This window comes from Epinephelus fuscoguttatus, linkage group LG4 (assembly GCF_011397635.1).
Source record: "Epinephelus fuscoguttatus linkage group LG4, E.fuscoguttatus.final_Chr_v1".
In the NCBI taxonomy this organism is placed as follows: Eukaryota; Metazoa; Chordata; class Actinopteri; order Perciformes; family Serranidae; genus Epinephelus; species Epinephelus fuscoguttatus.
In genome coordinates, this window is record NC_064755.1 from 8,343,423 (window position 1) to 8,369,645 (window position 26,223).

General features: G+C 42.7%; 1 protein-coding gene across 1 annotated transcript in view; it reads right to left on the bottom strand.

Moving 5' to 3' along the window:
* znf423 (zinc finger protein 423) overlaps nucleotides 1-26,223 on the bottom strand; it is a 183,281-nt gene that overhangs the window by 108,513 nt on the left and 48,545 nt on the right. The gene's annotated exons all lie outside the window — the stretch shown is intronic.

A 26,223-nucleotide genomic window follows, 5' to 3' on the forward strand; every position in this document is an offset into this window, starting at 1 on the left:
CATTTTCTGAAATCTTATAGACTACAGGATTGAGTAAAGTCAATTTTCGAGCAAAAAAAACAAATTAAAAAAACATGACTTAGTTCTAGGTTTTCAAATGTAAGGATTTGATTGTGTTTTCTTTGTCTTTTGTTATATCAAATTTAATTTTTTGGATTTCTGATGATTTTTAGAGTATTGAACTAACATGCAATTTGGAGATGTCACCTTGAGCGTTAGCTAATCGAAAGGGCATTTTTCACCATTTGCTGACATTTTATAAACAAAGCAATTAATCCATTAATTGAGCAAATACTTGTAAGTTTCAACTGATTGTGAAAATCCAGTGGAAACTGCTTATAGTGCTCAAGGTTAAAGTGATCAACTGCTTACATGAGTCAAAAAGCTTGGGACAGAATCATTTTTCTATAGATATGCTCTTAATAATAATTTGGTTATAAATATCATAGTTATCAACACGCTTACAGTGTTAAATTGGGGTTTTTCATTCATAACAACACATGGAAAAAAATAAGTTAAAACTATAGTACATGTCTGCTTCCAGCTGGCTACCTGAGGCTGGTGCTTCATGCACATCTAAATAATGACAGGAAAAAGAAAGTCTTTTTCTCTCAATGAAAAAAACATAGCCTGCTTGAGCTTATGAAAAACAGCCAAAAACAAGCCAATGAGATGCAGAAGCAACCCATGGACCTGAACCATGCTACATTGTGTAGTCTACTCACGCAACAAGAAACAGTAATGGCTGCTATGAGGACAGAAAATGAATGTGCATGGGGAAAGCACCTGTGGTCACATAATGCCCCTTTGAGCAAAGCTGTCCATTTCATTACGTTATATTCATGTAATAACTATACAAATGACAATTAGATGGTATCTGCATTAGACATAAAGAAAAAGGAAAAAAATGGTTATAATAATCTTCCTCTTATAGCCATCAGTTTGTCCCAGACATACGTGATCATTATAAGTGGTTTCCACTGAAATTGTCAATTAATAATCATTGTAATATGAAGATTAACAACTGAAAGAATAATAATAAACCCAAAATAATATCACTCTCATTTTTTACCACATCATGCTTCCACAGTGACACAAACACACAGTAGACCTTCACAACAACACACAGTCTGTCTCTGTCACACACAAACATACACCATGTGGCAGAGGAGGGCTGGCATCTGCTTCCTCTTACCACACTTCCCTCTTTTTCTCATCCTCTCTCTTTTCAGATTCCTTCTTGACAAGCCTTTTATCTCACTGTGCCCTGATTTCCTCTGACTATTTACTTCATCTCTTCTTTGGCTCCAGTCAAAACACAGAGCAAGGCACTAACCATGAGGGTTAGTGGTTCTATTCCCTGTTTAGGAAATTCCTCCCTCCTCCATCGTGCTCTCTGTCCATCTTGTCTGCTGTTTGTTCGCTCAGAAATGAGAACCAGCTGTCAGGCAGAGTGTTAGGTAAACAACAACACCATGCCAACGCACACATTCAGTACACTGCATATGCACACAAGCTTGCATGAAGACGCACACACAAACACACAAAGTGGTGTGGTCCCTATGTGTGCATGCCGGCGGCTATATCATCTATTTATAAGAATGAGGTTTGGTGGACTGACAGACCGCTCACTAACCTAGAAACACATTCACCTGAGTCACACACACACACACACACACACACACACACATTTGATTCACTTCTCATACCTTTACACAGACACGCTTGCTCGTAAATGCACACACTCATGCACATAAGGAGGCCCTTGGATGTTTGCAGAAATACCCACAGAAGTAAGCACATAACTGTAATAATAGACATACAGTAATGAATGATAACAGCTGAGGTATGTTTTAAAGCATTATTACTGCTACCTTGTGAATAATGATGGATAATTAGTGCTTAACGAGAACCATATATAGTTTTATGTGTGCGTTCATCATCCACTACAAATGGATGTGATTGATCTCCGGATGTATCAACAATATCACTCACATGCAAACTCACACACACAAGTCCTCACACGTTCACCTACGCGTACGTGGGACCTATAAATAAGTGATGTAGGCAGCTGGAGCTCGCTCTTCAAAACACAAACACACTGTTACACACACATATACACAGGTAAACAAACAAACCCGTTTTTGTATATGTAGCACAAATACACCAAAAACCCACACAGACTGTTTTCTGAGAGCAAAAGAACTAAAGCAGTGCAGGTTTATGAACTGTCAAGAGATGGATTTGAGGAGAGAGAGAACGGCTAGGAGAGAGCAAGAGGTAAAATGAGGGGAGAGATAGACAGAGAGGCAATGTGGCTCCTGAAGTCCCGAGGGAGAACGGTAGAGGGGGGTCCTGTGCCCAGGGGAAGCCCAAGAGCAAGCTGCGAGAGGCGGGTACCTCCTGCACGCCGCTCCCCTTCCCTCCCTTCCCTTCTGGAGGACAGGATCCTGGACAGCCCCCTGCTCACAGCTCCTAAACCCCCCGTGAGAGGAATACATGCAATGCATGCACACGCACACATGCACATGCACACACACACTCTGAACAGGGGTCCCCAGGGGAGGAGCAGAGCAGAGCAGAACACCTGGACCTGCCATTAGTGACACACTCAGGGATTAGAGGCACAGACGGCAAGAGAGGTGGAGAGAGAGAGAATGCACACTGGGATAGACACACGCACTATATTCAGAAAGTAATATGCATAAACATACGCATGCAAGCACTAACAAATGGCAGCTAAACCAAAAATAAGGAGGCAAAGACATGGAGGTGTGTTCAGAAAGAATGCAAAATGAATTTCCATCTCTGTTCTATCACATAAACTTGTGTTCATGTGATAAAAGTGTAAGTGTTATTGCTTGTGATTAATTCACACACAATAAAATCAACAGTGTGCATCTTAGCTGTACCACGTGTGTATATGTGTGCGTGTTTGTGTGACAACATGCAGTGAAGAAATACACATCACCCCTTTTTGTAGGACAGCCTTGAGGCCCTGATTCAGAGGTGATTTAGTTCTAAGTTTTTTGCGATTTTGACCTCAATTTTGCTTTGAGTTTAGAAGCGTTTCTTACTCTATTTTAGTGTTTTTAAGTATCACCCACATTAACATACATTTTGAGAATCAGAATCCAGTTTATTGCCACGTTAATCTTTCACAAACAATGAATTTGCTGTGATGTATTGGTGCATAATATCAACAAAGTCAGATAGAACTGTTTTAAAAATAAAAGAAGTATTGCAAAAATCAAGAGACATTAACAAAGGACAGAATAAAATTACAAAAAAAATAAAAATATGAAATGTGTACAATATATCCAATATCCAAATTGTCCTTGGAATGTGCAGAGGTTCACAATACAAAGTAGAATAAGAATGTGCACTACAAGTTTTCTGGAGAAGTAAAAAACTAACATTAGGCTATAAACAAACTACACTACAGTCGCATGACTTAACGTCGCCGGCTATAAAGCATAAAACAATACATGAAAGTATCAAAAGCTTGTGTTAACCACAGACCTTATTACAGGCATCTAACCAAAAACACATTCAAAAAAACCATTGACTTCAGGATGAGGGAATCGGGAGAGGCAAAATGCTAACTCATTTCCAGGTTTTATGACTCCTGTGTCACTCTAATTCTATTTTACCACCTGCCCGATTGAGCAAGTGAGTTGCTATATTTACCAGCTCAATGCGGCATTTTATTTGCCCCAGGCAATCAAGCAATCCTTATTGTTGAGCCTTGTGGGTGTAAAGATGTGTCTGTGTGGCCTATGTTGTTGTGTTAGTGTTAGTATCTATGGGGGGCCTTGGCCTTGTTGATGAAGCCAGCTGCAATCAGTAAGAAACTTGTGTTGGAGCAAGAGGTAATGGTCCTGATGGACTGCAGCTTTCTGCCAGAGGGGAGCTGGTCAAGATAAGAAAAAGTAGATTTAGCTGTCAAATACCGTAAATGAATCAAAAAATGTATGCAGCTTATGCATCTTTTCTCAGACTTCTTGTTCCCTCTGGCACTAAGAGAGAATTCAAAGCTGTTTTTTCTGTCCATTTCACCAAGAGACATTTAACCTCACTCATATTGATTGCATAAGGTCTTCATGAGAGGCCTGACAGCATTAAAGAACAACATGAACTGTATATGCTTTTGTAAATATACAAGCTCTAACTTTGTTCTGTAACACTCTCCTCGTGTACAGTTGTATAGTACAGTATATATGCTGTGTGTAAATTACATCCTTGATATTGTATATAGTTACACAGGCATATAGAAATACAAGTTAGTCACTTCCTCACTTCCATGCCACCTGGACAGAGTGTGTGCTGTATAATAATTACTCATGTATTAAACCTCTCACTCCCCGGAGAAAGACGATATAACGAGCTGATGTCAAGGACAGAGAGAGGGAGACAAGAGGGAAGGAAAAGGAGGGAAAAGGCACAGAGGTGAAGGAGATACAGTGAGAGAATGAAAGGGAGGAAAAGGGGGCAAAAGAAAAGGAAACAAACAAAAGAAAGAAACAAGGGCAGGATAGATATATAAAGTAATCAAGTGTGGGGTAGATAAGTATCAGAAATGTCACACACACTGACACATTAATCAGCCTAAATCCACTGTAATTTTAATGGTACTGCTCTGGGGTCTCATCAAGTACACCTCACTCTCACTTGCTCACACACACATACAAGAAAATGTGTTGACAGAAATAAAGCAGAGAGCTCGTGTGTGTGTGTGTCCTCTTGGAAGCAGCTAAATTTCAATGTTTGTCACTTTCACACACTCAACAAGCAGCTTTTTTTACTTATCAAAATGACACAAGACATATGCATTTCAAAGAGAGACATATGCATATGTCAACACAAGGTCGGTTAGAAAAGGAATAATCCTCAAGTATCAAGTTCAATGTGACAGTGGAGAAGGAGAGGTTTCAAAACAAACCGTCCAGAAAAGAGGCTCCTGTGTGAATTAGAGACCACACACTGGCTGCAACAAAGAGCAGCGCTCAGACACACACAGGGAGGGACGCACAGACAGAAACAAAGGTGGATTTGGTAAGAAAAAAAAGTGTGTGTGCACGCGTGTGTGTGTGTGTGAGAGAGAGAGAGAGAGAGCTGGTGACATGAAACAGATCAAAGGGGGGAGAGGTCGGCAGGGCAGAAAAGGAGAAAGACAGAGAGAGAGAGGCCAGGGGGTCCCGTAATTACAACCTACATCCGCCAAGCTGAGCCATGTGTGACTCTCTGTGTATGTATGTGTGTATGTGAGTGTGTGTGTGTGGGTGTGGGTGTGTGTGTGTGTGTGTGTGCATGTGCATAGGTAGCCCAAGCATGGCTGTGGAATAAGTGTTTTGAGGGGAAATTGCTCCCTTCCACTAGCACACGCACACACCTCACAACTTTCTTCTTCCCACTGTGACTGCCCAACAGGAAAAAAAAACAAAAAACAAAGAAAGACACACACACACACACACACACACACACGGTTACAGCTACAGACAAAACAACACGAGTGCATGCAAACACCTTACAGAGTAGACACACACACACACAAACATGATTCCTTAACATGCATTTAGCATTTAGTAAAATTTAAAAATGTAATGACGATAAGGCAAAGGTCATAAAAACACACACACACACACACACACACACACACACACACACACACACACACACACACACACACACGGTATAAAACATGAATGTGAGCACATATACAGAAAATGGCACACAGACACACACACAATGGGGTTGGGAGAGTCTGTGGTGGAGGGGTGCAGATCAATGGAGACCACTGACTGGTTGGTCTCCGCAGCAGTAAAGCGGATTGCTCTGGGACCCAAAGTATTGCACAGCACCACACTGACTTCAAACACACACACACATAGCTGTGGACATGCAGCTGAACATACGCACACACGCAACACAAAGTTAGAACATACGAGCACAGGCGAACTTTACTTCTGACACACACACACACACACACACACACACACACACACACACACACACACACAGTTAGAGGACACTAGCAGTCTAATAGAGCGGTGAGAGCAGAGAAATGGAAATGCCTCTTTGACTGACTGGGGTTCATTGTGCTTTCATGCCTTTAGAGGGGACCCCCTAGCATCAGCATGGCTAATCTCTTTCTCTTTCACCCCCTCTGTTTGTTCCTCCACCCTGTCCCATGTATCCTTCCATCCTCCTACAATCTCTCTCTCTGTCTTCACACCTGCTTACTACCACCCCCCTTTGTCGTCGCCCCCCCCCCATCTATCTCTGCGTCCACCTGCTTGTGTCCTGCCTGACCATCTTTGGCTCAGGTACTGTCAAGCAATAAAACTCCATACAGATTTCTGATTTATACATCTATACGTGGAATATCAGGGCCTAATGAAAATATATGTTTACATGTGTCAGATATACTATGCAAAACCAGAACAATAACTTTGGTCTTTATCCCAACTCCCTCAGCAAATTCGGAAGCATCTTTTGGACTAAATATCCTTTATAATGCATGACAATAACAGTATTGTTCTATTAATAGATGTGTACATTACATTATTTTGCCTTCCTGTCTTTCTCTCTATCATTCCGTGCCCTTGCCATGCATAAACACCTGTATGGCTGTGCTTACACCTGCAGCAGATCCATCTCCCTGAGCAAGCCCTCATTCCTCCATCTCTCCCTCCTTCCCTCCATCTCTCCTCTATCTCTTTCCCAACCCCCTCCCCTCTGCGGAGGAGCAAGCTAAAAGCACAAGCATGCCCCAAAATTAATTTAAACGGAGGAATTAAATTAAAAGCGAAGCCTCGGGAGTTTTATTATGTACTAATGTTTGAACCGTTAACTTGGATTGTATTACTAAAATATGAATAATTAAGGACTGGTGGGGGCTATTATTACATCAGGAAAGAGGAAGAAAAACACATCATGCTACTGGAATGGATTTAACGGAGACAGATTTAGTCTCTGTTAGGAGAGGCCAGTAGGCTGAGTAAGCACGAGGGACATTATTGATAGAAGATGTGCTGGTACAGTATACTGTGACACTGTCCAGTACAGGGCTGAGGGTAAGGCTACCGAGCAGTGCTTTGACCTGCTCTTTTCAGTATGATTGAGTCTATCAAAATATTCAAAAAACCTGAAAATGTAAAGAAAAATGTGTCTTTTTCTTGAGGGAAGCTGTATTTTAATTAGTTGATGCTGGGATGGTGTGCAGAGGAACTGCAGGCACTGTTAAGATCCAGATGCTTATACAGGCTGTCTTCAAGGCAGTCGTTTGGCGTGTCCTAGCAGCTAAAGCGCATGTGTAATTCATTTAAATTAAATATTATTAATAACAGCTGCATTACATTGAATTGCTTCGCATCTCCTTGTGCATGCTGGCTCAGAGGTAAGAAGCCATCGTTAGTGTTATCAGTTATACCTGCATTTTTCCTGCTGTGAAGTGTCAAAATATCTGATGTGAAAATAATGGCCAATCAGAGTATACAGCAGGTTGTAGAAGTAAGACTTTAAATGTCACTGGAAAATAGGAGTGTAGTGTATTCTGTTGCAATGTAGAGTTGCACTTTGCCTTCACTAGCGTACCGCTTAATATTTTAAGTATGGGACTTTACAGATGTTCTAATGGGAGTAGTGTGTGTTTTGCACTTCATTCCTTTAAAATTTACACAGCATTTATGTAATTAAGTGACAACAAAGTCACATAAATTACAAATACATTCATCCACATATCTTTCAGTATCTCTATTTTCTCAACACTGTGAATCCCCACTTCCATGAACACACACGTACACACCATCTAAATCTCCTTACAGTGTCCCACAGCCCTATCTAGCTTTCCTTAACTTTTTCTCACACCGCCTCTCTTCTATGAGATTCTGTGCGTGCGTGTGTGTGTGTGTGTGTGTGTGTGTGTGTGTGTGTGTGAGTGTTGCATTGCAGAATTATTAGTCTTCTCGTCGTGTCTCTGATGTGAAGCCCCCCTTATCAGCCAGCAAGCAGTCAGCCCCCCGGCCCCCCTCTGCAGCTGTCACTGCACCCCCCACCACACACAATATTCTCTGAGGACAAACTCCCTAACACACACACCAAATACCCACGTACACTCACAACGCAGGCGCATACAAATCTCTGTACATGAGCGTGAGCAGTTCTTGACTCACACACATACACACACACAATTTTATCTGCTCATTCGCAGGCCGCATGGCTTGGCAGCCAACAAGGGGGAGAAATATCCACGCACCCTACCACCCAAAACCCCCAAATGCCCTCTATACACCACCCATTCCCCCACCAAACTCAGCCCCAGCCCCAACTTTATCCCAGGAACAGAAAGAGAGGAACACAGGATGGCGGCAGCCCCATGTAGCTGTGCCTCTTTCTGGGGGAGTTCATTACTCAAGCAGGGCGCTCCCTCCGGCCACCAGCCAGCAGCACTGTATAGGTAAAGCAAGGCCTCAGTCAGCCACCGAGCCCCCCCACCCATTGTTTTAAAACCCCAACACACACACAGTAATAGTCCAATCTAGATGCTCTCAGAGTAGAGAAAGGGAAAAAGTGAAAAAAGGAGACTAAATGATAGAGAAGTGGAGCGATAGAGAGAAAATATTTACTAAATGAAAAACCATGACTAACAGACAAGTAGAGGAATGGAGGATAGACAGGTGCAGCAGCCACTGGGGCGACCCAGGCTGGCTAATACAAGTACAAGAGTTTCCTCTCCTCCTCCTCCTCCTCCTCCTCCCCCCTTTTCCTCTTCCCCATCTTTCCCTTTCTTCATTGTTGTTGTTTGTGTTTTTTTGTTGTTTATTTGAGTGCCCCGTCTTGCTGCGTTCCCCGGCAGGCCTCGCTCCTGACTTATTTAGCAGTGTGTTTTCTATCATATTTGAAAAATGAAGAGCAGATTGGTTAATATTTCAAGACATCCCACTTGCACGGGTGAGAGAGAGGGAGAGACAAAGACGGAGGGAGAGAGAGAGACCGGAGGAGAGGAAAGGAGGGAATACGAGGGAGGAATTCTCTTGTTCCTTAACCCCAATTCTAGGATTCATGCTGGGAGCAGAGGCACGCATGAACACACACACACACACACACACACACACACGCATTCCCCAACACTCAGAAGACACACTGAAGAAAAACCCACATACAAAATGTTCACTTACAAATACTGTACACATACTGTACACACACACACACACATGCATGCCACCACGTACACATGTATCAACAACGTACAACATATATGACAGAGAAACAAACAAAAAAAAAAATCTAATGATGAAAAACGTTGTGGTATTTCCCAGAGCTCAATGTGACGTCATAAAATGCCATGTTTTATTTGACCAACAGTCCAAAAATCCAAACCTATGCAGTTTATTATCATGTTGGACAGAGAAAAGAACCAAATTCTCAGATTTAAGAAGCATGAAACAAATGTTTCGTTTTTTGCTTGCTTAAAAACTAAAATGATATTCAAGGATCAAAATAGTTTCTAAGTTATTTTCTTGCAATGGACTAATCAATCAATTGATTAATTGTTGCAGCTGTAGTCAAGAACATCACTTCCTGATAGTAAAGTAGTCATCATCGTGGTTGTACATTCGGCCTCATATCATCCAGCAATCCCATTTTAATAGACAAAGCAATCAGTACATTTGTACATTTGTAGGATATTTTAAAAAAATCTCTAAAATCACGCCACACACTTCTATCAATGAACCTTGAGTTTATAACTAAACTGATTCACAGTACACCACCAAATGACTTACTTACACACACACGATTACACGAGCCAAACTCGCACAAGAAATATGCAAGCACTCATGACCATTTAACAAAATAAAACACATTCTCACACACACACACACACACACACACACACACACACACACACACACACACACACACACGTGTGTACACACAAACCCACACTTGACAATAGCCCCCCCCTGTGACTTCCCATAGTGCAGTGAATTCCAATCAGGCAGTAAGCAGGACAGCTATTTCTAGGGACAAAGGACAGGGAGAGGAGTGAGGAGGGGTGGAAGGAGAGATGGAGAGGAGGGAGGCAGAGATGGAACAGGGTGGGGGAAACAAAGGGTTCTGGTAGCACCCAGGGGAGAAGGCCCAGAGCAGCTGACGTCAGTGTGTGTGTGTGTGTGTGTGTGTGTGTGTGTGTGTGTGTGCGTGTGTGTAGCAACGGGGTGGGGGTAAATGGGAGTGTGAGAGAGAGGCTGGCAGAGTTGGTCCTGCTGCCCCCCTAGGGAGCTCTTGAGGCGGGGAGAGAACAGAGCAGAGCGGAGCAGGGCTCCCAGCCCCCACATAACCAGGGGCCCAGAAAGACAGGCTGGCAAAAACAGCCGCTCACTCGCTGGACATAACAATCAGCCAGTCAGTTAGTTAACAAAAATTCAGTAATTCATTTAGATATAAATACATTATGTTAGCTAATGTACTGAGAAAAAAACATCCGGCTTTCAACTGAGACCTGAAATGTCCACAATGTCAGTCAGCCAGATCAATCTATTGAGTGACAGTCTTAGTCTGTGTTCCTCCTTCTCTCTCACTGCATTTCTTTCTTTGAAGTCCATGTACATATATATGAATCCCTCTCTGTCTGCCCTGCATCTCACTCCCCTTGTCTGCATTTCCACTCTCTGACTCACTCCCTTGATCCTCTTCTCCACTCTGCTTCGTCCTTCCCTCTACCCTCCCTCTTCCCTCCCTCTCTCCCTGGAGTTGTGCTTTTCTCTGACATTTGGCTGGACAAAGGCGAGTCACACCTGAGCGCTGGGTTAAAACTATTATGGGCCCTCTCCCTGTGGTACAGTGCCCTTTGCCACCACTGTCTGTGACTGAAACTGTGTGTTGTATGTGTGTGTGCACGCATGTGTGCGCATGAGCCTGCACACCTGAGTGTATCTTTGTACTAAACTTAGCATGTTGTAAGTTGCAACAGTAAATTCAATGTACTCACTGATGGTATAAAGCAGGTGTGCAGGTGGAATTTTTACAGTTTTCCATCATGTATTTATATTCATGCCATCATAAGCTTTACAAAACTATAACCTGAAATCAAGATAAGAAATGCAGGAAAAGGGTTGGGGTCATTAATAACAACAAAAGAGGAGGAAGATGAAGAAAAACATACAGCTGTGCCATTAAATATTGTGCACTAATACTATAGTAGCATTCGTAACACCTGTACTTGATGGACAGGTGTGCGCAAATTGGCATTGTGCCAGGAGAGCCTGCACTAAAAGCATTACATCTTTTGCCCCAGCCCTTTGGTAACATTCATTCATAAATCCCTCACTGAGTTGGCAGGGTGATGTTTGTAAATTTAGTAAAGACATGTGCTACTTTGGCTCTGTCCGAAGCCACTCTTGCTCAACTTCCCGCCCACAATACTTTCTAACTGGTTACACTTCACGAGAAATAGGCTGTCAACACTGAAGGCTCCTGTGCTACAGATGGCAAAGATGCGCACTGGAGCTGCTCGGGTGAGCAAGTGGACTCGAAACCGTGTCGAACGCAATACAGCAGATATTACTGAATCTGCAAAAACAGACCAGTGTTTCCGCTTGTAACGTTCTGCCAATGGTAACAGTAGTTACTGGATGTAACCTCAGTTTTATGAGTACAAAACTGCAAGGAGAGGAAGGGCAAGGTAGACAGCGCCTGGAAGCAGGCGAGATATGTGACCAAGTTATCATACTTTCTTAAAATGCAGCACAGTGACTATACAGACATTTTATACACCAGAAATATGTAGCCCAGACCTGCTAATGGACATTCAACCCGTCTGCTCATATGAGAATTACACAGTAACATTTATGATGTACAAACGCAAAACACTACAGCTGGGGCACTGTAAAGTCCAATAAAAAACCAAGATAAAAACCAAGACTGTAATGTTTTGGGATGGCGGCAGTTAACTGCCAAACCGTGGTAAGACAATGCTTTTTCACCACGGTAAGAAAAAATCCATACTGTCCAAGCCTTAGTGATGATTGAGTAAAATTATACTGCAACTTTAGGTTGTGATGTAGATTGTACATAATCTGCTATAAACAAAAAGGATGCGGTGTAAAAACATTTACACATTGTGCGGTTCATTCAATTAAATGTGTAACATACGGGAAGTCACAATGAACACAGGAGTTATTCACCTAAGTGGGCAAACATGTACAATGGAATAAACTGCTCTATTCAATATACAGACTTGAGAAAAACAGCTTAAGTGAAGTGCATAACAAATCTAAAGCATCAAACAGGGTGTGGGAGACAGAGGTGGGGAAAGGGAGAAAGAAAGAGAGGAAAAACAGAGGGAGGGAGACAAACAGGGGCTGCTTTGGGGCCAGTCGCCACAGGGTGTGTGTGTGTGTGTGTGTGTGTGTGTGTGTGTGTGTGTGTGTGTGTGTGTGTCTTGGGAGGGCACAGTGGGGGAGTTTGGGGGCATGGAGGAAGGGATCAGAGCTTTGGGGCCAGCTCCACAGGGAACAGAGAAAGATGGGGAGAGAATGGAGGGAGGGTATGGGGGAAGGGAGACAGAGGGTGAAAGGAAGGGATGTGGTCAGTTTTGAGTTTGAGAACTCAGCAGGGGGGGACAGCAAGGAGGGAGGGAGGAGAAGGAGGCAGACATCATGGTCTGTACTGAGAGGAGAGGAGAGGAGAGGAGAGGAGAGGAGAGGAGAGGAGAGGAGAGGAGTCCCAGTGGGTGAGAGGAGGATAAGGATGACGGAAAGAAGGAAGTGGACAAATGGAGAAAGAGAGGTAGAAAGGCAGAAAGGGAGAAAGAGGGGAGGTGTATCGAATGGAGGGAGGTCGCACGTTCCACTTGGGAAGAGAGGAAGAAGAAGCAGAGAGGGAGAGACAGGAGGGAAAAAAGGAAAAAAGTCCCAGGTGTCAGCAGGAGTGGGGGAGAAAAAAGAAAAGAAAAGGAAAGGGGGGTAGAGGTTCTGGGGGTCCTGGTTGTTGGCAGGGGTGCAGGAATCCAAGGGAATGGCCTGTTCCTCATTATCCAGCACCCCCCCCACATCCCATACACACACACATACATGGAAGAGGCCCCATGACAACTCTATCCTGACCCGTCCAAACACACACTGATAGAGACATATAAAAACACACACACACACACACACACACACACAAGAATATATATAGATACATAAACAAGGGTACTGTACATGAATGTTCAGACACACACTGACATACAACTAACCTTCATTCCCTAAACTAGAACACACTTACAGATAAACAAACATAAACACACACATACAAACCAACACCATGTGGGATTAAACATAACCAAAAAGTCAGTTATGGGGTTTTGGTCCAGCAGATTGTGTTGTGCAATGGAAAAGAAAATCAATTAAACATACTTTTGTGTAATGCAAGTAAATTCTGCTGTGGTCACTGTATAGATCTACTGAATACCCTTCAGCAATAACCCACTATATAGTGGGTAACCCACATAGCTGCACAGTGGAGTCATACAAAACCCTGTTTCTAGACCAAAACCTCTTTTTAAAATCCGTATAAAAACATATTCACAACACAGAATCTAGCTGATATATACTTAAAAACACACACTTACCCAAACCACCTCTTATACATTCTCGGAACCTATTGGCTATATTCGGCCTCTTCCAGCAGATGGCGATACAGCCTCTGGGGGCAGACCCCCGATTTTTTGGCATTCCGGTTTGATTTGTGCGGAGGAGGCGAATTTCCGTTTCTGACTTCCGTTCATATATATAAGTAAATATGCTGAACCATTGCGGTGAGTTTGCAGTGACGCCAATTATGTTCCGCCTCATTAGTTCACCGCACGGACCGTTTAACCTGGCAACAACTACAGCCGGCTCAAACGTGATTGGTCAATATCAAATGGACTACAAACAGCCTAAAACCGGAAACTAGGGCTCTTCCGCTCTTCTTCTAGAGGCAAGATCTTCGGGGTTTGCATACAGACTCTACATTCACTGAATGTAGAGTCTGTATATAGAGACTACCTCTTATATGATCACAAGTTAAGTGAAGTTAGTAAAATGAGATTCCCCTAATTTCATGATTTTCAATATCTTGTGTCAACATATCAAGCAGCTTGATGCCCCAAAATCGTTCTGGAGGGACATCATTAATCGCGGTCCCTCAACCTGTGTGTTTGTTTATCCAACAGATTAACCAGTAGGTTGCCTCTGACAATGTTGGTGACAAGATGCTCAAATAAACACCCAGAGGAAGAAAATGCCTGTGAACTCCATGAGGTAGATCGTTTGACAAGTTGATCAGAGTGAGAAATGCCTGGCATTTAAAAAGGTGGCGAGGAACAGTGCTGGGTCTGAAAAAAGCCAATGAGATCCTGTCACATTTCAAGGAGGGTACCACAGGGTATTTCTGCTAGTGATACTGCAATTAGTCGGTGCAACTATACATGTATCCCAATTCTCCATCGGAAATGAGAGTACAACAGTGAAGTTGTGTCACTCACTGCATTATGAAAACTTGAAGGGATTTCTTTTGCCGGATTGTTGTGTACTGATTGGTTGACATGTTTGCTGGATGCAAAAGGCAACTGTCTATGTCGAGGTCTTGCACATGGTTTAAAGTCAGATTCTGTCAGAGGGCTATCAAAACATGATGCATCAAGAGCATGTTATGCAGAAACAACTTTAATAAGCATGCTGACATTTTGGACATCTAGAACATTTTAAGGACCTAATTTTAAAAAAAAGCACTGGGCTTTATCTCTTCACAAAAGTGGTAATGTTTAAGATTCAGTTGATGAATTCCAGGCTGAAGCTAACTTATTTTAATTGGTACATAATCTATACTAGGCTTTGTTTTGATCACAATTTACCAGAAATCTAAATTGTGTATTATAATAGCATGCTGTGACAAATAATAAACAACAAACTATTCATTTAGCTAGTACATAAAAAGAAACACGAGCAACACTTTATACTTAAAGAAATACTTCACTTATAAATAGATAGGCATTCTTCATGAACTGAAGTAATTGGAGTCCACATTCAACAGCAAAACTACATCAAAACATGTATTTAATTTTCACACAACGCGTGTAAGATAATCCAATTTATCTAGTCATATGTTAATACTTCCCAATCACATCCAGTTTTGCTATAACACATCAGTACAAACAGTGTCAAGCACAAAATAGTGCCTGTGCACGCAGGCGCAAGTGTTTTATATTGTAACGTTTTAGCAAAAGTGCACGGGTTTGGGAAGTACTGAGCATATGACTGGATGAATGAGACTTTGAATATACTGCAACAGTTGTGCGAGAGTTTGTAAACGGATGTTTTGATATAGTTTTGTGGCTTTTAATGTGGACTCTGACTACTTCAATTCACAAAGAATGTTCACCTCTGTGGATTCCTCATTCGCTGTGGATGCATATGAGAAAAACAAAGTTTTTTTTCATGAATTCACGGTAACTAGGGGTGAGTAACTGATATACAAACGATCATTTTGTGGGTGAAGTTTTCCTTTAAAAAGCTTGTAACAAGCACAGGTTGCATTTTTTTGCTTGATAAATTACTTTAATGATTAGGTGATTTTCTGTATTTCATCTTATAATATATATATATATATAAAGCCTATATTTACATCTTTTTTTTTTTTTTAAAAAAACAACAACAAAAAAAAGCTATATTATATATTTAAGCTATATTTGAGGAACGTTCTGTAAAAACTCTTTAAACCCAAAAATTATAATAAGCATCACTTGCTTCATAACAGGAGTGCATCTAAAGTTTAATTAGCTGCAGAGTTACAGGGTCTTCTTGTTGGGGATAAAATGCAGTGTGTCCAGTAATGACTGAGACAGTCAGGGTGCAACTTCTAAATCTGAAACCTAAACAGTCTGACTGAGGAGATCAAACACATTTTTATTTATTCAAAGATATGTAAATGTATATTTCTATAATCTGACTGTGTAAATATTTGATCAATAAACACACACACACACACACACATACACACACAAACACATTGACATGCAGAAAGAAGCTGCAAACCCTTTGGCTGAAGAATTCTAATGAATGTTTGGAGACAGAAGCAGTAGTCTCTGTCTGCCTTACCCAGCTCACAAAATCCCACATTGTACTGGACTATAGATTTAGGCTTTTCCTGTCTACGTGTGCGCGCACACACACACACACACACACACACACATACAAATACACTCTCAAATACACACACACAAATATTTACTCTCTGTAAGATCTACACACAGGCACACAAGGACAGAGAGAGGAAGAGATGAGAGAGAAAGAAGAGGGAAAGAGGGAAGTTACATTTTTAATCGAGTGTTTCTTTTCCTCTGAGCAAAGTAGGGCTGAATACAAGGGGGTTAGCTGGTGCCAACACACACACACAACACACTTCTTGTGTCCTTTGGCAAATTCTTCTTTTTCACTCTTGCATTAAGTAAGAAAAAAGGGAAGAGAGTCAAAGTAGGAGGAGGAGGGAGGGGGATGGATGAGGGAGGGAGGGAAAGAGGGAAAAAAAGAAGGGAAGAGAAGAGAGAAAACGTCCCTGCAGAGTCTTTCTCCCTTCCTGGAGCGAGCGCGGGCCCCTGCAGCGCCGCCTGTGTAATTTCCAGTGGCAGTGAATACAGGTATTAATAAAAGCCCCATGGGGAAGAGCACACAATATAACCCTACATTTTCAGGCATTATGAAAGGACGCCCCCAGGGGTCCTCGGGCTCAAATTTCTGAGATGCAGGCATTGTAAAAAGACGCCCCCGGGGGAGGACCCCGCAATAGAAATCTGCTGAATTCAAAGCATTTCCAGAGCCCTGGTGGGAGCCATTACTCCCACTGGAAGAGGAGAGATTTTTTTCACCCTCTCCTCTCTCCTTCCAACCGCTCTCTCTCTTTTTTACCAAACATGTGTTGCTGACATGTTGACAGATTGCTCAGTGAGGTGTTTAGGTGCATGCACAAGGCACGTCTGCCGAGACACGAGCTCCCTCCCTCCCTCCTCTCCCCTCTCTCCCTCTCTCTCTCTCTCTTTCTGTCTCTCCCCTCCCTCCTTCCTTTGCCAGTTCCCAAGTTCCATCCCTCCCTCCCTCCAACTGCAAACCTCTCAGCGCGCCCAAAACTGCTCCCATCCATATTTCATAAAGGAGAAACTAGGCTGAAAGAGAGAGAGACAGAGACAGAGAGAGGATGGGAAGAGTTGAGGCAAGAGGGAGAGAGAAAGAGAGAGAGGGAGGTGTGGGGAAGAGGAGGGAGAGAGAAAGGACGACAGGAAAAAAAAGAGGAAAAAGGGAAGATAAAGAGAGACAAAGCGGGATCAAGGGAGGGGAACGGGAGGAGGAGAGGACAGATAAAGAGAAATAGAGCGATGTAGAGAGTGGGAGAACTCTGCAGTGAAAAATGAACCCTGTGATGAAAAATGACTTCACAACAACCCTTCTCCGTCTCACCCCCTCCCTGCCATCTCTCCCTCTCCCTCACTGCATGTTGCGCCCCCCCCCCCCTTCTTCTTCTACTGCTCTCCTCTCTCCAACCCCCTCTCCTCTGGTGCCGGGCTCCTGCTCTCTCCCTGGAAAACCTGAGCGGCAGCCAGCTGTGTCTGTGTGTGCGCTGTGCACTTGTATGTATGCCAAGGGCTTAGCACAGGAATCTTCGGGCCACCCCCGGGTACAGAGACACAGAGGGGAGGAAGGAGGGGGGTGGCTAGAAGGAGGGGAGAGGGGCACATGGTGATGAAGAGGGCAAGAGGGAGGGAGAAGGAAAAAGACAAGAGCTGAGAGGATGAAAGCCAATGGGAAAATAAGAGTGACCATAAAGGAAACGACTAAGAGAATGACATTTATTTTGTCAATCAACAACAGCTTCCGAACTCGAATCACACACACATGCACACACACAGAGTCAGTGGCAGGCCAGAGTGCAGGAGGCTGTCTGTAATTTTGTTTCAGATTACACCCCCTCCTACCTCTCCTTCTCTCCCTCTCTTGTAGAAAGTGATCTGTGGTTTTAATAAGAGTCTTGGCCTCACAGGACTCAGCTGCTATCCTGACGACAGACGCAGTGAGGTGTGTGTGGTGTGTGTGTGAGTTTCTCTGTGCTCGAGAGGGTGTTTCTCTGCATGTATGTGTGTGTGTGTCTGCGTGTGCGTGTGTGACAGCGGGTTGCGACAGACGGTAAGAGCTTAGCAGTGGGGAGATGTCCCGCGGGAGGCAAACCAGTCACCCAAGGGCCCCTGCACTAACAGACGCGCTCTCCTCCCTGTTCCATGTTTTTCTCCTCTTCCCTTTTCCCGTCTTCTCACTTCCTCTCTGCACATTTTAAGTTTTACCTCCACTTTCATTCCCTCCTCCTCCTCCTCCTCCTCCTCCTCCTCCTCCTCACCTGTCTTCATAATGTCCCAAGTTACTCCCTTCCACTCTTCTTTTTTCCCTCCCTCATTTCCTTCTACGTCTCCCTCTCCCTGCCAGCTAGACAGGCTCCCCGGTAATCTCTCCTCTCCCCCACTGAGAGAGGAAAGAGAATAGACGAGAGTGCAGCTGTATGTGCTCAATTAACGGGGACCTCACAAATACCTTCGGAAAGTATATGCACAGTATCTGGCTCTCTCCTTGCGCACACACACGCACCATTTTCCACCCACACCATCTCACCATCTAAGAAGCGACTAGCTGGGTTAATGACTTGCTATTTGTCACTGACAGCGGCAGTTTCCGCCCCCCTGCCTTGACTGACAGCTCCCTCGTTTACTCGGTGCCTACCTTCTCATCACTTCCTCTCCCCCTCAAGTGTTTTTTACTGACATCTTTAACAATCTCTCGCCCTCTCACCCTCTTGTCTCCCTCTCACTTACACCTAGCGTGAGTGTGGACGTTGTTGACATGTGCGTGTGTCTGCGGGTGCATGTGTGTGTGCACCAGGCAGCTTTTCTATATGACAAAACTAATTGGGCAGTCGCTGCACAAACATAGGGCCTCCATAGCAGTTTTGCAACACCTTGAGTGTGTTTAAAGCTCGATGCACATCACATTGACCCAACCTTGGGATGCTGTGGCCAGTAAGATAGCTTTTGGGATTCCCTTATGGGATGTGTTTGTGTGTGATTGTGTGTGTGATTGTGTGTGTGTGTGTGTGTGTGTGTGTGTGTGTGTGTGTGTGTGTGTTCATGTGGCAGAGCAGGGCCAGAGAATGTTCTCCATTTGATCTGTAGGAGGTTTTTTCCGCTCCTCCTCTCCTCAGGGAGCCTCTGCTCCACATTCTGACTCCTACTGAGACCCATCGACACTCCCCCGACTCATACTCTCACTCTGTCTCTCTGGCACACACTGTACACACGCACAGGATAGAGATCCACATGTACTAAAAGTAGTAGAAACACATCACACATATAGATATTACACATACATACACCTAAGAAAGTAAAGTTGCCCAGAGCTTCCAAATCATGTGAAATAAAACAAAATGATGAGGCTCTCTTCCAATGGATTCTGCAGTTTACAGTTCTTCTAAAAAAAATACTAAATACTGTGGTATAGTATGTATTAAAGAAATTCAGCATAAATGCATCGTATTCTACCATGAGTATTCATATAATAATAGTAATCATTTGTGTGCTAGCTACTTAAAGGTGTAAGATTTAGGGGGAATTACTGGCGTCAAGTGCTGAAGATTGCAGTTTGCAACCAGCTGAAACTTCTCTCAGTTAGAATCCCTCAGTGATCACTGTTCAGTAGGATTTACTGGGAGACATATTATCCGCAGAGGTCTCATCCTCCCGGACCAGGTGATTAAAACCAGTAGAAACACTGAATAAAGCAGCATAATGCTACCATTCAGTGTTTCACCAACATCTGCTAATGTGTGCTCATCTATCTTCTCTTATAACTTGACATGTGCTCAATTTATTTCTGATCCAGATGTTCAGGAGGTTTTTACCAATAGCCGAATTATTTGCAGAGGTCTCGTCCTCTCCAAAACAAATGGACCTTGTGACTCAAAGGGGTAAAAACCCTAAATAAAGCAGTTTGTTGTTACAATCAGTGTTTCTCTGATGCTGTTTGGCATGTTGTAGACGAGCCGCTGGCCAGGCATGTGCTGATGTTTGAATGTTGCTAATGTGAAAACACAAATGGATTATCTAGAGCCAGTGTTTGGTTTGTACATCATGGACTACTGTAGAAACATGGCAATGCAACATGGTGATCTCTGTAGACAAGGACCTGCTCCCTATGTACATATAAACAGCTGATTCTAAGGCAACGAATACACAATGATCCTTTTTTCCAAGTGATTACAAACTATAGAAAACATACTTATTATATTGTATTCCATTTCTGCCAATATAGTCAACTAAAGCCTACACACTGGACCTTTCACTACATACAGCAATGTATACTTACAGGGTATAGAGAAAAGAACTACTGTGTCAGTTATATCAGTTCACACACACACACATACTCACACACAAACACACAGAGTATCTTATCCACAATTTAAAAGCAGAGCCGTCACAGTGGCTTAAAGCTGCAGTGGAACGGAATAACAATGGTATTGTAATGGAAGAACACAATCTCTATCACACACACACAACCAGCTGAGCAGTCAGGCTCATGCACATTAATGTGGCATTACATTAACCAGATGTGTGGCGTCTGTGGGTATGTGCGTGTTGAAGTGGGTGTACACGCATTTATGTGTCATCGATCTGTGCCACTGTGTGCGTGCGTGTGTGTTTGTCCAATTTCCACTCAAATTAATGGTGCCTCTTTATAGGCCTTCTGCTAGAGTGGCACTGAATTACTTGGTGCTTCACTCTCGCACCTGGGACCCATTCAATGTTATAGCCGCAGCTAGCTGCTAACTTGGGACCCATTTGCTACAACAGTATAGTTAACATTACAGATACCAGCGCCTTTTCTGCAGAGAATTCGGTGCTAACTAACATGGTTCTTAAGCCAGCACCTGGGACCATGATGTACATCAGATTGCGCTGACAGTGGACAACATGTCGACAGGAAACTGTAAGAGAGAGGCACTAAATGTCATGTTGCGGAAATTCTGTATAATTGCAGCAGGTTGTGCTGCATGAACACTCACTTGTGTCACAAAGAACAATTTTCTTCACATGCAACTTGATTTCATTGAATTCCCTGGAACAAATCAAAGTTTTGTCTGAAGTTATGATTAAAACATGTTCGTCAAAGTAAATAAAATCCTTAAAGTGCTTATTTGTATTTTTTCACACTAGATATTTACTTAATGTGGCTAAGTTACATCATCTGTTAAGCCTACATAAAGAGTAAATGCTCAGACAAGTCCTTTAAAAAAAACTGAAGCCGACTGATGTATACGCCTTATGTTGCCTCTAATTGCCTTATGTCCGTTTTTTTTTTTTATCTCCCTCATCTTAAAGCTGTGCTTGAACACAACGTAAAGTCCACAAAACTGCATAACTCTACATAAAAATTTTTAATAGTTTAGAAATAGAAAAGCTAAAAATACATGTCCTCTTCAACAAGCACAGCTAGTTTCTCTATGTGAATGCGAGTTATGCTTTGAGAGAACTAAATTCTGACACCTACTTTTAAAGACAATGTGAGTTGTTAGTCACACACTGTAAGATCTAGATTTAAGATCTAGATCTAGACATTAGAACTAGATTCCTTTTCGAGATTATTCACCATCCTGCTCCTTTAATATTACACCAAATTTCCTTTAAGAAATATGACATATAAACAATTCCTTACATGTCCGCATTACCACATAACTCTAGAAATTCACGATAAAAAGTGTCATGCTACGACAGTATTTTCATCAATTCAGCATCAATATAATTCAGAAGGATAACCTCTTTTTGTGTACAAACTTAACATTTTGGTTTTTGTTGCCTTGTTGCCATTTAAAAAAATAAGATTTTCACGTAAACAAATGCTTGTTGGTGGATCAAATACAGGCTAAATTTAACTCTTGTTTATAGGGCTGGGCGATAAAACAATAACAATAATTACGTTGCTATAAATTTCCTTAATATGGACATAATAAATGTTTGACAAATCCCTGCTATAATCAAACCATGCATACACCCGTAGAGGGGGACAGTAATGCACCTTAAACACCAGCTTCCACCTGCCATTAACCAGTGGAAAAAGAAGAAGAAGAAATAGCAGTGGTTGTAGAAGAAGAAGACGAGACCGTCCACTAATGCAATCCGTAACCTTGCAGCGTTACAACATTCAACATGCTCATGAAGTTATTTTAAGTATGATTGCTTTGACCATGGAGAACAGTGCAGCACTACCCCACGACTGAATTTGCCACCTAATGTTAGCCAGAGTAGCTGTATGGGGAGTCAACTCATCTAATGCTAAAGGTAAATTAGCAAGTGACTGACTAACCAGGTATTTTATTAGATGAAATGACATAACATGACTAAAAGTTACGTGAATTATAATTAATACATTTCCTCCCTCGTAAACATGATTTCTGCCTCAGTCATGTCAGAGAGATCTTCATCGGCGATAAATGACCAAAAGTTACTTCACAACATCTTCTTCTACTGTTTTGTTTGACAAACAGCAGAGATTTCACACTGTGGGTGTAAAACTTGTACAGAAAGTACTGATACAACTGAGATTTTTGTTTTGTCAATTAGTGGTGTTTACACTTTCAGCTAAAACACTTCCAAAATGTTTTAAACTGTATATAACAAAGCGTTTTAACCGAAATTAAGATTTATTTGTCTATTTATTGTTTTATTTATTGACATTATTTTGATTACAACGGTTTTGAATCTACCTCAGATTTGTAAAATGTTCTGCTGTTTGGCAAATGTTGTTGTGATGCACTTAAACTTTCTCTCAGGAGCAAAAATCATCCTTTCACTATTCATCCACCAGTTTCTCCTCCTTTTCCACAGTACAGGAGAACAGAGACTTGTTCATGTTCTTGGACTTCCCTGGAGTCCCCTCCATGTTTACTGCCTACCTGGTGTGCTGCTTCCTGTTTGGTGCTGATAAGAGCGTACCTATTGGTTGATGACAATGTTCACGTCATTGAACTTCAGTATTAGCCCCACTAAAACCTTACAATAACATCAAATATGCTTGATGTTGTCAGAATGTCAAGACCCCAAAAAGACAGACTTGGTTTTATGACTGTCTTACACAAAAAGATCAAGATCATGAGAGCATGCACCAACTGAGGTAAAACTCTCAAAAGTCATTAGGTGTGAGGTTGGCATGAAGTTGCCCAGTTCTCCTGACTCGTGAACTCGCTCACATCAGTATTGGCACAGCAATGCTTTGTGTAGATGACAGACCAGGAATGATTGTGGTTTAGGTTCAACTTCTTTATGTTTTTGGTCAAAATAAATCATAGCTTGCTACTTGTGGTAAGATGGCCCCCACCTGTCACCCCCAACCAAGATGGCTGATGTCTGAGTTATGTTTCTGCTCAGGGACAAACAAATACACCAAACTACAAAATGCATGAACACATTAACTCTCTCATGCAGATCCAGCATGGCGTGTGTTTATCCCCAGTAGGCTGTGTGTTTTTTGTGTTTGTGTGTGTGTGCGTCCCATGCCCTCCTACTAAACTGGCTCCCCGGGGTCTCTACCAGAGAACTTAAAAGGATTCTTTAGTCCATGTGTTTTAATTTAGCCTTCTCCTCAATAATAACCAGAAAGCTGTGGTCCCACCACGAACTTCATACACACATACACTCTCCAGCATACACATCAGACATGTACAACCGTATACACAATAACAAGCACCAACACATAGTGGAACATACACAAACCCCCACATGCAAGTGCACACACATCCCGCCGAGCTGGGGGATTACTCTGCAATCTCAACCACTCGTTCTCCAGGGGAAAACATGTTTTATCATTTCATTTCATTTCTTTCTTCTGCTCCCTCTCACCCTCCCTCCCTCCCTCCCTCTGCTTTCTCGCTCAGCAACATGTAGCCCTCCCCAGACTCCTGTGCTGAAATCACAGGCCACATCCCGCGCTCTGACAGCAGCCCTGCGCTTTTGGCGGTGTGATTCTCTGTGTGTGTACTGTGTGTGTGTCTGAATGTGACACGGCATGCAGAAGTAAATGACTGTGTGTGTGTGTCAGGGAGAAAGGGAACAAAAAAAAGGCATGTAACATTTTAAAAAGCATAAATAGGTTTTCCATTTTGAAAAAAGAAAGCGATTACATGTATGGTAGGTTACATCATGGCTTACATTGAATAAGAGTAGGATTAAAAAGACTCTATAATAGCTCGGGCTAACAAGGCCAAGGTTGAACAGTTACTAAACCTTTATCTCTGAAAGCAGGGGCACAACCCAGGCAAATGTTTGGGAAAAAAAAAAAGAGAGAGAGAAAACGGGCCCTCATATTGGCACATTTTGCAGAGACATCTATAAACCTCCCATAATGGCACTAATACAGTGCACCGCCGCTGCCCCAAAAAAAACCCTGAGTGGAGCCCCTTTTAGCTACCGTAAGATAGATGGATACCTTTCCTTAGGACAGTTGGCTAGCTGCCTGTGACTGTCATTCATACAACCGCAGGTGTAACTGTCAGGGCCTCAATGGGCTTATTTGCCTGGCCCCCTCAGAGTCTAGGATCACCGCTGTCTGAGAGAAGAGTAAAACACTCCTACCGAGGCTCAGAGTTCTCTTGCAGTGCAATTCTGTAATATCCCCATTGTTTGTGTTAACATTATTTACACGTGTTTGACTACTATAAATTTCAATTATAATAGACCACCAGGATCCTCCAGTGTTTAAGATGTATACTGCATCTCCAAGCATCTCTTCAAGACTGTGTGCGAGACCAAAGTCCAGTGATGCTGGTGGGATTGAGTGTCAAGCCAGCGGGTGAATAAGAGGTTGCTGAGGCAGGGGTCTTACCGTCTACATTACACAGTCTCTGGAAACACTATCTTTACCAGTTTAAACAAAGCCTTCTATCCCCCCTCTCCCTATTTCTTCATCCCCCTATCAAAAGCAAACACACACACTCTCACACGCTAAGAGGCAGACTGCCTTGCAGAAGCAAGAAAGTGTGTGTACGTGTGAATGTGTATGTGTGTGTGAGTTGGCTTGTTAAGCGAGCGTTTGGATTAATCTGTAGGAACCAGATGCCCCCGCCGCGTTCCTTTCAGCCCCTCCATTAATTACACCAGTACTAATAACGGCTTTTTTTGTGTGTGTGTGTGTGTGTGTGTGTGTGTGTGTGCATGCACAAGTCTGTCCCCTGTGGGACACATGGGTATAACTGAATCCAATAGCTATAGGTATTGAGAAACAGGGGAGAGTCTGAGTCATCCAGAAATCTACAAGATTGGTGATGTTTGGAGGCCTATCACATCCCTGCAACTTTTAACTGTTTCATCTGTGCCACCCTGGTCTATAATCACCTACAAATAAGAATCAGTGTTTGTTCATTACCTTAAAATGTGCTGTTTAAATCTACAGAGGGAGAGGTTCTTTGTCAATGGAGATCGCCAATGTGCTACAACAACCACAGACTGTGGAAACAATGGATGTAGCTACCGTGATGTCACCCATTGGTTTGTGGGCACCCGTTTTGAAGCCTTAAGTTCGCCATCTCGGCTTTTTGGAACCAAATGTGGCCATATTTGGGCGAGAGGCTGGAGCTGTGGAGCGAGGGGTGGATCTTACTGAGAGGTCGAGTACACAATCGGCAGACAGCCTGTACCTCAAAGCTGCCCCTCATTTATATGCGTAGCTTTAAGCCTTCATAAAATGTAAACGGGTCAGTTATATAGGCCTACATATAAATTCAAAAGGTGAAAACACACAGCAGGTGCAAGGGTAATGGCCTATCTCCAACATGCCTAAAAAAGCAATAGAGAAACACTGATTTGTTTGTGTTTTTTGTGTAAATCACCAGGTCCATTTGTTTTGGAGAGGAGGAGACCTCTCCGGTAAAAACCTCCTGAACAATGAACACTGATGGAATTCTAATCAGGAAATGTTTCAGCTGGTTGCAATATGCAGTTAGCTGCTATATGCTACTAAATCTCCCTAAATTTCACACACTGTTCCTTTAAGTGGTAAAGTCGTGTAAAGATTATGTAATAACAGTAATGATTTAGTTCTACCTCATAATTATGGTAGCTGCATGGATGAAACACTACTGATTTTTTTTTTAAAGTGCTCATGTTTAGTTTTC